Source organism: Ursus maritimus, assembly GCF_017311325.1.
Source record: "Ursus maritimus isolate PB19 chromosome X unlocalized genomic scaffold, ASM1731132v1 scaffold_X1, whole genome shotgun sequence".
Lineage (NCBI taxonomy): Eukaryota > Metazoa > Chordata > Mammalia > Carnivora > Ursidae > Ursus > Ursus maritimus.
In genome coordinates, this window is record NW_024423319.1 from 17,438,506 (window position 1) to 17,452,445 (window position 13,940).

Consider the following 13,940-nt stretch of genomic DNA (forward strand, 5'->3'; position numbering starts at 1 on the left):
ATCAACTAAGGGGAGAAAATGCTAAGGATGGAGAGGAGAGGATCCCATAAGCTTTTAGAGCTAAAATACCTAAAATAGGTCAGGTTACATACAAAGGAATAGGAATTAGAACGACTTCAAAATTCTTTTCTGTTTTTTTTTTTTAAACTGGACTCTAAAGGCAATGAAGAAAAGAGAGACACTTTTTTTCCAGTCGGTAATTCCATACACAGCCAAACTGTTCATCAAATATAATGGCAGAGTATAGATATTATTTTTGAGATCTTGAATGTTTAGAAATATCAAATATCCTTTCTCAGGAGGTTACTGAAGGATATGCTACACTAAAATAAGGGTTTAGACTACTAATGGGGAAGGCTTGGTATCCAGAAAATAGGAGATCCAACAAAGAAGAGATTAAGAAAAGGATTTCTTTAGATTAAGTTATAGGGAAACACTATGATGACAGTTCTGCACCAATTAGATCCAGTCCAGGTTGGAACCAGATAGCTAAGGGCACGAAGTGTCACTGAAAGGGGAAAAACTGGAACCGACAGGTTATCTTAGGTATTTGACTATAATGAAGGAATTAAACTCTGACAGATTTTAGGATCAGATCTGTTATAAATAGATACACACATGGTAATTAATTCCTTTAAAACAAAATGTTGCTGGGAATGTAAATGTAATTATAGTATAACCCATAGCTCATCTCTGATTATATTATGACAACTATACAGATATTAAAAACTGACAAGTTATATATCTAAAAATTGCACGGGCAACTATCTTTGGGAGATGGCTGAAAAAAGCATTTAAATGTGAAGGAATAGTACTACTAGGAATAGCTGTATTTCCTCCTCTTTCTAGTTGGAATTTTCTATATAATTGAAAATCCAGGAAATAATAAAACCTGTTTAGAGATAACACTGAAAACATCTAAAATTTCAGAGTGGCTACTTCTGGAGAGAGTAAATGATGTTTGTACATCATAGAGTAGACCACTGATTTTTTTTTTTTTTATAACCCTTCAGGTAATATTTGATCTTTCAAATTATATTCATGGTTTACTTTGACTAAAAAATTTATTTAGAACTAGATACTTCATGGTACAGAACGCGGCACACACAAAAACATCCAAATCATCTGCAGTTGCACTAAAAAGATAATCACCATCAATATTCTGGTGTACTACTTTTCTGTCTTCTGTATCAAATAGTTTTTCTGCTATCAAGTCATTAAAATGACTAGAATATGTTTCATCAAATATTCAGAGTTCATTTGGGTTGTGCTGGTTTAAAATTAAGGCTACATGACACATGAAATTCATTTGAGGAGATGAGCGTTCCAAAGAGCTAGGCAGATGGCTAATTAGGCTATGAAAAGGCACTCAACATCATTAGCTATTGGGGAAATGCAACTCAAAACCACAATGAGGTACCATTTCCTATGTACTATAATGGCTATAATAAAAAGCTGACAATAACAAGTGTTGGTGAGTATGTGGAGAATTGGAACCTTTATACCTTGCTGATGGGAATGTAAAATAGTGTAAGAACTTTAGAATACGGTTTAACACCTCTATAAAAAGCTAGACGTAGAGTTAACATTATGACCAAGCAATTCTACTCCTGGGTACATACACAGTACAATTAAAAACATATGTCCACACAAAAACTTGCACATTCATAATAGCCAAAGTGTAGAACTTGTTTTAAGATAATTGTACTTTTGTTCTAATATTATCCTGATTTCTATTTTGCATATGAGATTTATTCTGATTAAAATTATGAAGTAGATACCACAGCTAACCTCGACATAGTTATCTAATCTTCCCAACACTATGAGTAAATAACCTATCTTTTCCCCAATTATTTTATCACAGACTAGGTTTGTTTCTGGATGTTCTAGTCGCAGGCTTTTTTTCCTAAACACTTTCACACACATGCATGTGCATGTATGTGTGTATATTTCTGGAAGAACTAGCTAATGCGATTAGACAAAAGTTCTAAAATAAGTACAAATATGTAGAAAGGGAGAAATTGACATTTGCCAATAACATGACCGTGCACATACAAAGCCAGGACTATTGGAGAAAGTGTGACTAAAAAGTGTCCCATAGTTCTTTGAAAAATGGTTCCAGTGCTGGGGTAAGGGATATGAAACATGGGCCTTGAGCATCTTGTAATGTCTGAAATTAAAGAGATCAAAAACAACTCCAAATCACAGGTGTATGTCCAAGGGGCACAAGAATGAATTAAGACCCCCTAATGTCCTAAAGCCAGAACAATTTCAGTAAAAATAAAGTAGTATTGGACTATAACCCAAATTCTAGATATCCATGAATCCATACTAACAAATGAATGACTGACCAAATGGGGGGAATGAACAAATCTGTGCAGAAGAATACCATTTATGTAGCTACTCACTGCTTAACTTCCCACCCCTGACTGTGGTCTGTGCATAGTGATTTCTTTCCAAAGGATACAGTCTTGGAGGGGAGGGCAGCAAGTAACTCTACAGTGGGGAAACCTGACAGATACTACCTCCGCCAAGTGATCAAAGCCAACATGAACAGTGATAGGTTATATTGTCTGTATGTGCCTTTGCTATGATGTGTACCTTACCTCTGTGATCTTCCAACCCCCCCCCCATAACTTCAGTTTAATCGTAAGAGAAACATAAGATAAATGCCCACTGAAGGACTTGAATAGTGGTGTTCAAAATTGTCCATCCAGGTCATCAAGATCCAAGCCTGAAAAGCTGTCATAACCAAGCGGAGTCCAAGGGGACCTGGTGACTAAATGTAATATGGTATCCTGGAACAGGAGAAGAACATTAAATAAAAACTAAGGAAATCCTAAGAAAATGTGGACTTGGTGATAATGTATTAATATTGGTTCATCAATTGTGACAAGTGTACTATGATAACATCCGCAGTTAACAGTAGGGGAAATGAAATCTATAGGAACTTGTACTAGCTTGGCAACTTCTCAATAAATCCAAAGCTGTCCTAAAAATTAAAAAATATGTATAATGAAACTGCGTACCAGGGATCAGCTCTATCTACAGTGTTTAAGGCCTGTCCTTTTATTATTCAGTGTTTCTTCCTTTTCTTGTTTAAAAAGACTTTATTTTAGGGAATGCATGAGTGGGGGGAGGGGCAGAAGGGGAGGGAGAGAATCCTAAGCAGACTCTGCACTGAGTGTAGACCCAGACGCTGGGCTCAATCTCATGACCCCGTGATCATGACCTGAGCCCAAACCAAGAGTCAGACACTTAACTGACCGAGCCACCCAGGTACCCCTCTTCCTTTTCTGTGAGAGCTAATCTTATGGATGAGAAGTTAGGATAAAACAGTGCTCCTCAGCTTGTGGCTTTGTGACATAAAAAGCACACACTTATGTCTTAAAACTCATGCCGTTAGGTCACAGCTGTAAAACTGACTCCCACATGTCCTTTTCCATTTTTTCCCTATCTACCTGCTCCCTTAAGACTCAGAGCGGGGGAGTTTATTAAAAATCAGAAATGGCTCCGTGAGACCATGTAGACACTTTTTAAGCCAATCTCTAATGGGTGGTGAATAGGCTCCAAAATACGGTGGTCCCCAGCCAACAGCTTTTGTGGCCACCAATTCTTCAAAATTTCTTCCTCTTTTTGTCTGAAGTAATACAGCAGACTCTTGAGTAGGAATATTTTTTTCCAATATGGTCAAATATACACTTTATTTGACAGATGTTCTTTGAGGTAACTTTCCAGTTTTAGCATAGATGTGTTCTCATTTTTTTGTTTCATTGAATTTCGTTCACTGGAATTGAGGATTTATGGAAAAAATTGATTGGAAGTGCACGAGCTTCTCCAGATCATTGACTTGCATGGCATCCCATCATATGGCTCCATCACAATATACTTAAGCATTCATTTAATTTAAGACAAACTGTAAATAAGGTTATAAATATTCTAAATAGCATGATAATGTATAAATAATATTTCCTTAAACAAATTTGATCACATTTTTTATGAAGGTAAAATGGGAACTGTTAACAGTCATACACATTTCAAGGCCTTCATTTCCCTTCCAGTACTGCCATGTTGCCTTCCAAGACGCTACACTACTTTAAACTCTTATTAACAGTATTTTGGGGGCACCTGGCTAGCTCAGTTGGTAGAGCATGTGACTCTTGATTGCAGGGTTGTGAGTTCAAGCCCCCCAGCGGGTGTAGAGATTACTTAAAACACACACACACACACACACACACACACACACACACACAGTATTTTGGAATTATATACTTCATTAATAATGTTAGTTTCTCAGATTTGAATGTTAAATCACTGATATGACACTCTAAAGTGTAATTTTTGCTCTTTTTGGCTTTGGGTGCAAATTCTTCAGTATTTCTATTTGGCTTATTTATAAAATTCTGATATCCATTTTCTTTTAATGCTCTGGACATGGACATAAATGATCTTTCCACCTTAGTCTCTTACGGTTTTATTTCATTTTATCGTTTGCTTATCTAAGTTTCTTTTCATTTTAAGTGACTGTACAGAGAAGGTAATTTCCAAAATTTCCCTATTAATTACATTAAGTATTTCTCAAGCATACCTGTGTTTTCTTTACCTCTTGACCATGAAATCTTTTCAAAGTCTCCACATTGTTGTTTATGTTTCATTAACTTCAAAGTAACGAGTTTTATTTACTTTGAAATAATGAGTTTCATTCACATCTGTGATTTTCCATTAAACAATGTAGATTATTTCTCCTTGATTACCCTCAGGTTCTACTTGGGTGCGCTTAGTGTTCTTTCTGTTTGATATTACATTGGGTTTTGCTTGATGTACTTAGCCACTTACCATTATTTTTGAAGTCTGCTGTACTTTAATAGTGTGGTACTGCTAGACTGAAGGGGAGGTATCTGATTTTCCTCTAGGCCTGATTATCTGATTCTACAAAGGGATATTAACTTCTAGGGCCCAGCTATCTGATTATACAAAGGGATATTAATATCTGGGTACTTGGAAACAGTCTATAATGTTTATTTTGGAGAAGCCGTGAAAGACCATTGCTCCGCTTCCAGCATTTGCCCGGGGTTAACACATTTGCAGGACAAACTTTTAACTTGAGAATGCTATAAGACATGTCCTATATATTCTGCTCCCTATTTCACTGCATTTCAGAAGCATAAAACATCAGGACTGTTAATGGTCCTGATGGAGGCTAGGAGAAAAGCCTTCTGCCTCCTCCGAAAGCAATTCTGATATTAGAAACCAGGAGTTGCCTCCTTCACGTGCAAGGATTCCTAGTCGATGGAATGTGTGCTCAGTGGAACATAACTGGGAATCTCTTCCTACTTTTTCTGTTGTCCTGAAATTATGTACTAGTCTCCTGTGCTGGTTTCATCGGTGGAATTTTTTTCTGGGCTATGTCAGGACCTCAATATTCTTGATTTGGATTTCTAATGCAAATTTATGTGTGTGTCTATAAATGTTTCATATGAGAATCGGGAGTCTGCCCGTCACCTTGATATGAAAGTCAAATTAGTTTAGTCGACACACAATGCATGAAGTCATAGCAAATGTCACCACTGTTGTAAAATGTTTTCCATAAAATGGTTTCTGGACCAGAAGCAAGAGCAGCAAGTTTATGGAGAAATAAGCTTATGACTATAACCTTACCTGTGATTTTAGGATATCTAAAATTTTTGTAGAACTTGGAGAAAGGAGGGACAGGTTTTCTTGGGTCCCATCTGAGACCCATCACGGATGGTGCCCATTTTGGACTCTCACGTCTCCTTTTTATTGATAAGCTGTATCAGGATTTTGCATAGGCAAGTTACACTTTTATTCCCATTCTCCAGGTAAAGAATCAGCTCACCAAAAAACAACACAGGCGGTATATTGGTAAAAGAATTTGCAGCTTGTCTCAAAGTGAAGTCCTGGTTTGTCCGCAAGTAATGTTTCTCAACGTAAACAAATGCTGAACTTGTAAAATGTGGTTTGTAAAATTTTTTAGGATTGCTGAAATTCAATTAAATAGAGGATTAGATGGGCGAGCACACGCAAAGGAAATGGCTTCCTCAGTGTCATTGTATTTTCATCACCGGAGCAATTTTTTGTCTATTGCAGGCTGACTTTAGATTTTTCTGTTTGCCCTAAAAACAACATGTTTTCTATTGTAGAGGGTCGGGATCTTTTCTTAATTCTGGAGTTTGGAGTTTCCCTTAGTTAATTGGAAGTAGCACTATTCTCTATCGTGATGTATGTGAATTCTTAAACTTTGGAAACGAAAGAAATGAGTGTACCTGTTCTGTGTATTAACTGTATTTTAGAGCCATCCAAGGCATTTTATTTTTAAATCACAGTATAGACCAAATCCTAGATTTCACTCAAGACGTTACAATAAAGGAACACATTTTAGGCTTATAGGTGTAGTACAGTTTTACTTTAGGGTTTTATAAATACTGTCTACCTGAAGGGGCACATACTCTGCAAACATTTTCAAAATCTATGGAGGGCAACTAATTCGCTTCCTCAAGACTGACCAAGTACTTTAGGATAGAAGCAAATGGCCACTCATTAAACCGCAAGTGTTGGCACCAGAGAATACCTTGCACGAGAACACACAAGGTGTAATCAGTGGTATATATTCCACAAGTGAGCCTTATCGTACTGTCTGAGCGTTAAGACTTCAGCAATGCCACCAGTTTCCCCAGGCCTGTCGCTGGAGCTACGGAAATAATGATTTTTACAGCTAGTTGGTACCAGTGGCTTTTTACATACGTCCCTGAAGACAGAAACTCCAAAGTAATCATTACTCTTGGCACGTAGAATACTTTCTCTTTGATCATATTAAATAAGAATATGTATATCATAGATGTAGGTCAAATCAATGATTTTGAACATTTATAAAATTATAGTAGCAAAAAGTTCTGTAGTACTTACTATTATCTGGCAGTATTCTAAGCACTTTGCAAACCCTAACTCAATCTTTACGATAACCTTAATTGGTAGGGGCTTATTTTTATCCCTGTTACATACAGATGAGAAAATTGAAGCAGAGAAAATAAGCAGTGGAAGTGAGATTTGAATCCAGGCGCTCCAGCTTGAGTTTGTAATAAAAGGACATTTTGTTGCCTCTCAAAATCAAAACTGAGACCCATGGACCTACACTTGTTGAGTTCTGTTACTCTCTCGTTAATAATTATAATTAAAACATCAGTTTTATATTTCACATCACATTTTACATATTACTTGTACTTAAGATTCACTTAACCCCACAAAATGGGCAAGGTAGTTATTCTCTATTTTAGATAAAAGAATATAAAGGGTCTGGACCTGGAAGAAAACCATATGCCATAACATTGGCTCCGCAGCACCCCAGGATATTAGACACTGGATGGTGAAATGACTTATTAAAGAGGGATCATGGAAGAAGACCTACTTCATTTTCCTTTTTAAAAAATTTTGCTTGATATCAAAATAGTAACATATGTCATTTATTGGGATTTTTAATGCACTACTATCAAAAGCATTACTAATAGAGATTTATACAATCTCTATTACAAGGAGTAGCTCTCCTTCTACTTTTCTCACTTCCATTCTTCATTACAAAGTTAATTTTGATGGGTCAAATATGATGTCTCTTTTCAGGTGAAGGCAACCAAGCTAGGATTGGAACCTAGGGTTGGACCAATTTCACTTGCCATATCCTTCCCACAGCAAATGGCAGCCTCTCTTCCCACAGCTTTCCTTTACCTCTTCCCTCATGGAATAGAATGAAGTGGGTCAGCTTACCTTCAGTATTAATATTTAAATCTTGCAGGAGACAGACTTGAATTTTGATGGTATTAACTGTGCATCTTAAAGTTCTATTTGCAGCGTATTATTTGGCCACGTATCGAAATGTCTTGCGTGTAAGTAATGTTCATTAAGTGCTTGAATGAATAGATGAATGAATGACAGTTCAAGTTGTTATCATGTATGTTTTTAAGCTAATGTTAAGTATCGAAGGAGCCTAAATCACTCTTTCATCTCTTAAAGTGTTAATTATTAAGCATTTGGCCAAGTACCTCCGTTGTTTCCAAGTTTATGAATTACCTTTGTTCCCTCTCTCTCTCAATTGCTCTGGGTTTTAAAACTGCAGTATGCAAAATTCGAAATCTATAGTACCATTAAATGTCAACTACACTCTCATCTGTACATCATCTACTTGAATGATCTGCTTGATCTTTTTATTAAAGTATATGATCTCACTAACATTGGGTTTGGAAACGGTGCCTACTGTTCTCAAGAATCTTTACAGCACTTCCAAAGAACGGAAGTATAGATGCTGGCACGGCGTGCTTCCAACTATAGTTAATTAATAGTCATCTGTGAAGAATGAGTACATGTATAGCTTAAAACGTGACACAAAGGTACTTCGTAGAAAATGCCAGGATTTCAGAAAGTCCTTTATTGCCTGCAATTGAGGCAAGGGCCAATGTAATGTAGATTTGACTCTAACTTCCAAGTGCTTTTCTGAGAAGGAATCAGGAACTGTAGTTATACATGATTCAGATGTAAATTTCTCAATGATTAGGTATAAATCATGAGGAAATTCTTAACCTTTCGCTAGATTAACAAATCAAAGCATTTAATTTCCTCGTTTCTAGTTACCATTAGAATGCATTCAGTGAGTCTGACAGATGCCAACTTTGCTTTCCATCTCTGCTATTGCATAGAATAGATGATTAACCCTTCTACTCTATTTTATTATCTGTTCTGTAGCTGTTTTTCCCTTTTTTCCCCAATTTTTTTTTTTTTTTACCAAATACTTCTAATGAGTCATGGTGTTGAGGTTGTTGGATCAAGGAAACTGAAATATATCCATAATAAATTAGGCTTTTATTTGATTTATTTTCATTGTATAATATGTGCTTTTGGTACCCTGCCACGCTATACCTAGCCTAGAAGTTCCAGCACTACACTGAATGCTTCTCCAACTTTATTCGGGGTTTGTGATGTATCAACTTAAAATAAATGAAAAGAACACTGGATTTGTAGTGGACTGATCCTGACACATTGAGTCCCAATTTTCCCAGGTGAAAAGGGGGTCTTTTCGATGTGTATCACAAGATTTTTATGAGAAATAAGTGCCAAGAATAACCTCTAAAGTGCTATGCAAATGCAATATGTAACTTAAAAATGAATTGGTAATTAGACGACTTTATCTCAAAGATTTTGTTTTTGAAATTGGTCTTACATAAGTTTTGGTTATACAATTATAACAACATAAGGAGGCTCCGTTTATACCCAATCTATAAATTACCCTGATATTTTAATATTTAGAAGACAGTGGTGAAGTTTGAACAGCTAATCAACAACTGGTCTCCATGCTTATGCATTCACTCCCTAGAGTCCAAGAGAAGTGTGTTCAAATCCTAGCTCTGCGCTTCTCATCTTTGTAACCTTGTGTAAGTTACCGTATCCACCTTGAACCTCAGCTTCTTCATTTGTAAAATAAGAGCAGGATTGTAACTAATAGCATGGCTGTTTCATGTTGTAGCTTGCCTGCATGGTATCAGTTCAATGCCTGGGTCATAAGAAATCCTTAATATTAATTTCCTTTTACATTTGGACGGACTGGGAAGAAAGATTTGTATTGAAGTGGATGATAGTTGAGCAAAAGGTCCCTTATTGTTTTAAGTCTCCTATTTCTTTATTTTTCTGTTTCTTCAATAAAAATTCTTATTGCCAAGTAGGAGAGAACTATGAAGGAAAACAAGGTGAGTAACTTATTTACTTCAAGGAATAAAATGGTCTTTGTGTTTGATAAGCCTTAAAAAGCTATTCAATAAATTAATCAGTTAATTCAATATGTATTTTATTAAGGGTCTGCTGTCATGTCACGGATGGCTAAAGACACTGGGGATATGGTGGTAGACCAAAAAAAAAAAGTCCCTACCTTCACGTCACTTAAATTCTGTTGGTGGGCCACAACCACATAAACAAGTAAACATATAGTGAATAAAATGGTGGTAATTACTAGAAAATTGAAGCAGGTTAAGGAAGTTAGAGAATGCTTGGGGCTTGGGAGGGAGGGATGCTGTGTTGGCTTTCTGATCACACTGAGTCCATGCCTCACTAGGAAGGTGAAATTTGAGTAGAATTCAAAATGAAGTGAGAAAGCTTGTATGTGGGGGAGAGCACTCTAGTTAGAAGAAACAAATGGAAAGGCTCTGTGTTGAGAATGTTCTTGGAGTGCTAGAGGGACAAGGTGACTGGTGGGCCTGGAGTAGACTAAGCAAGGGGCACAGGAATCTTAACAAGTAAGAATAAAGAAATAGCAGATACAGACCACTCTTCACAAGTATTGTTACGAAAGGAAACAGATGAGTGAAGCCGTAGCTGGTGAGTCAAAAGAGTTCTTAAGTTATTTTAGAATAATTTTTGCATGCTGATGGAAATGTTCCAGTAAAGAGGAAAAATTGATGTGGACGGAGAGGGGAAAATTGCGGCAAGTAAGTTTGAGTAAGCAAGCAAAGATGGCGTATAGCGTACAAGGTGAGGAAGTATTAAGGAAGCAAAGATTTTTGAAAGTACCAAATATCTCTAAGAATGGACAGAAAGAGGTTACCTTCATTTTTTTTTTTTTTTTTCAATTCTACTACTGGCTGGAGGTTGGGGCATTGCCGACTGCATCCTGAAAGATGAGTAGGAATTTTCCATGTGGAGAAACTTTGGAAAGAGTATTCTAGACAAAAGGGACACCATGTAGAAAGACGTGGAGATATGAATGAGCCCTGTGTTTTGGAAGAAATGCAAGCTGGCAAAAATTACAAGTGTATAGGAAAATGAACATTGTAGTGGTTTAAAAGTACGCCCTGCTTGTCGTTCAGCAGAATTCATTATTGAAATAAAATAGGATTCTATTTGCAGTGTTATCTTTGGATTCAGCACATTTTTTCCTTTATCACTGACTTTTTTTTGTAGGATGGTAATTAGGAGGATGAGCCTTGAGATCAAATAAACCTAAGTTTGAGCTCCAGTTTTATCACTTCCTACCTGTGAGAACCGTGAGCCTTGATTTCCTCATCAGTAAAACGTGAAGAATTATGGTTCCAGTAGGACCCACATTATAGACTTGAAGAATCAATGGGATGATGCAGGTAGTCTGAGGCAGCGCCTGACCCATAGCAAGTGATAGATAAATTGTTGTTAGTGTTTCTATATCTGTACTCCAGTAGTAGTCAACACACTAATTGCATGCTTATTGTCCGTGTAGACTCCTTTAGGTGCCTTCATTTCACCGGGAATCACCATTTTGTTGATTAAAAAAGGAGATATTAGCACCTAAAGACCAGTAAAGCCAAGTTGCAGTTCTGCAATTACACAAAATGAATGGGACATAATGTCTCAAGCTATTCATTTAATTCTCTGTTCATGAGTCATGAACTCATGGAGTGCAGTGTGTTTAACTAGAGTTGTAACCAGTTCAATAAAATTGAAGTTTCAAGAAATCTGGGTCAAGGAAAGAGCTTTGTTTTTACCAAAACTTGGGTTGCTATGGTAGTCATTAGACCAACTTTGTAGTTGCATGATTTTGGACATGCTTGATGTAGTCGGTGTGGTTTGCCTCCAGCACAAATACCAATGATATATGCTGTGCTGCTGAGAGTTGCAAATATTACAAAACTAAAGACAGTTGCTGGGATTTGTATTTTGGTAATTCATCAAAATCAAGTACACTTGTGATGAGCACTGGGTGCTGTATGTAAGTGATGAATCACTAAATTCTGCTCCTGAATCTAATATTACACTGTCTGTTAACTGGAATTTAAATAAAAACTTGAAACTCAAAAAAAAAATTCAAGTACAACTATGATTAACCTGTTAACCGAGGATATAACTTTTATCTTGGTATTCTGATTTAATACCAAAATAAGAGCTCTATTTTTGCATATTTATTTTCCATTTAACTATATTTTACTCATGAATTTGCATGACCATAATTTTCTTTTTTCTTTTTTTAAATTCTATTTCATCTGCTTTAATTTTGATTCACTGATTTTTATTTTTATTTTTTTTTAATGATTTTTTATTATATTGTGTTAGTCACCATACAGTACATCCCCGGATTCCGATGTAAAGTTCGATGCTTCATTAGTTGCGTATAACACCCAGTGCACCATGCAATACGTGCCCTCCTTCCTACCCATCACCAGTCTATCCCATTCCCCCACGCCCCTCCCCTCTGAGGCCCTCAGTTTGTTTCTCAGAGTCCATAGTCTCTCATGCTTCATTCCCCCTTCTGATTACCCCCCCTTTCTTTATCCCTTTCTTCCCCTACCGATCATCCTAGTTCTTATGTTCCATAGATGAGAGAAATCATATGATAATTGTCTTTCTCTGCTTGACTTATTTCACTTAGCATTATCTCCTCCAGTGCTGTCCATGTTGCAACAAATGTTGAGAATTCGTTCTTTCTGATAGCTGAATAATATTCCATTGTATATATGGACCACAGCTTCTTAATCCATTCATCTGTTGAAGGGCATCTCGGCTCATTTCACGATTTAGCTATTGTGGACAATGCTGTTATGAACATTGGGGTGCATATGGCTCTTCTATTCACTACGTCTGTATCTTTGGGGTAAACACCCAGTAGTGCAATGGCTGGATCATAGGGTAGCTCAATTTTTAACTTTTTAAGGGACCTCCTCACTGTTTTCCAAAGTGGCTGTACCAACTTGCATTCCCACCAACAGTGTAAGAGGGTTTCCCTTTCTCCACATCCTCTCCAACATTTGTTGTTTCTTGCCTTGTCAATTTTTGCCATTCTAACTGGTGTAAGGTGGTATCTTAGTGTGGTTTTGATTTGAATTTCCCTGATGGCTAATGATTTTGAACATTTTTTCATGTGTCTGTTAGCCATTTGTATGTCTTCATTGGAAAAGTGTCTGTTCATATCTTCTGCCCATTTTTTGATTTGTTTATTTGTTTCTCGTGTATTGAGTTTGAGAAGTTCTTTGTAGATCTTGGATACCAGTCCTTTATCTGTAGTGTCCTTTGCAAATATATTCTCCCATTCCGTGGGCTGCCTCTTAGTTTTTTTGATTGTTTCCTTGGCTATGCAGAAGCTTTTTATCTTGATGAAGTCCCATAAGTTCATTTTTTCTTTTGTTTCTCTTGCCTTTGGAGATGTGTCATGAAAAAGGTTGCTGTGGCCGATGTCATAGAGGTTGCTGCCTATGTTCTCCTCTAGAATTTTGATGGATTCCTGTCTCACATAGAGGTCTTTCATCCATTTGGAGTTTATCTTTGTGTATGGTGTGAGAGAGTGGCATGACCATAATTTTCTTACAGAATTTTCTCAATTTTCATTGAGGAAAATAAGTATTGCTTGACACTGCAGTATGGTTAAGTAACTTTTAATCAAAGGATTTAAAGTTGTCAATATACTGAACTTCTTAAAAATCAATATATTATATTGATATCTAAATACTATATGCATATTTCAAAAGCTTACTGAATTATGCATGTTCCAAAAGCCAACCGAAAATGAAAATATTATTAATGTAAAACTTCTGAATAAATTAAGACTGTGCCCTCTGGTAACCACAAGCCTGATCTTTTTCTACGAGATTGTTTGATTTTGTATTTTATTCCACAAACTCATTTCGATGAGTTTTTGTTTTGATTCAACATATGTATTCCACATATACAGCATTTGTCTTTAACTTATTTAACTTAGCATAACGCTTTCAAAGTCCATGTGTGTTGTCACAAACAGTAGCATTTCCTTGTTTTTGATGGCAGAATAATATTCCATCATGTCTATATACCACAACTTTTTTTATCCATTCATCCATTGATGGACACTTAGGTGGTTTCCATGTCTTGGCTATTGTAAATAATGCTGCTATCGACATGGGATGAAGATATCTTTTTGAGTTAGCATTTTTATTTCCGCTGGATAT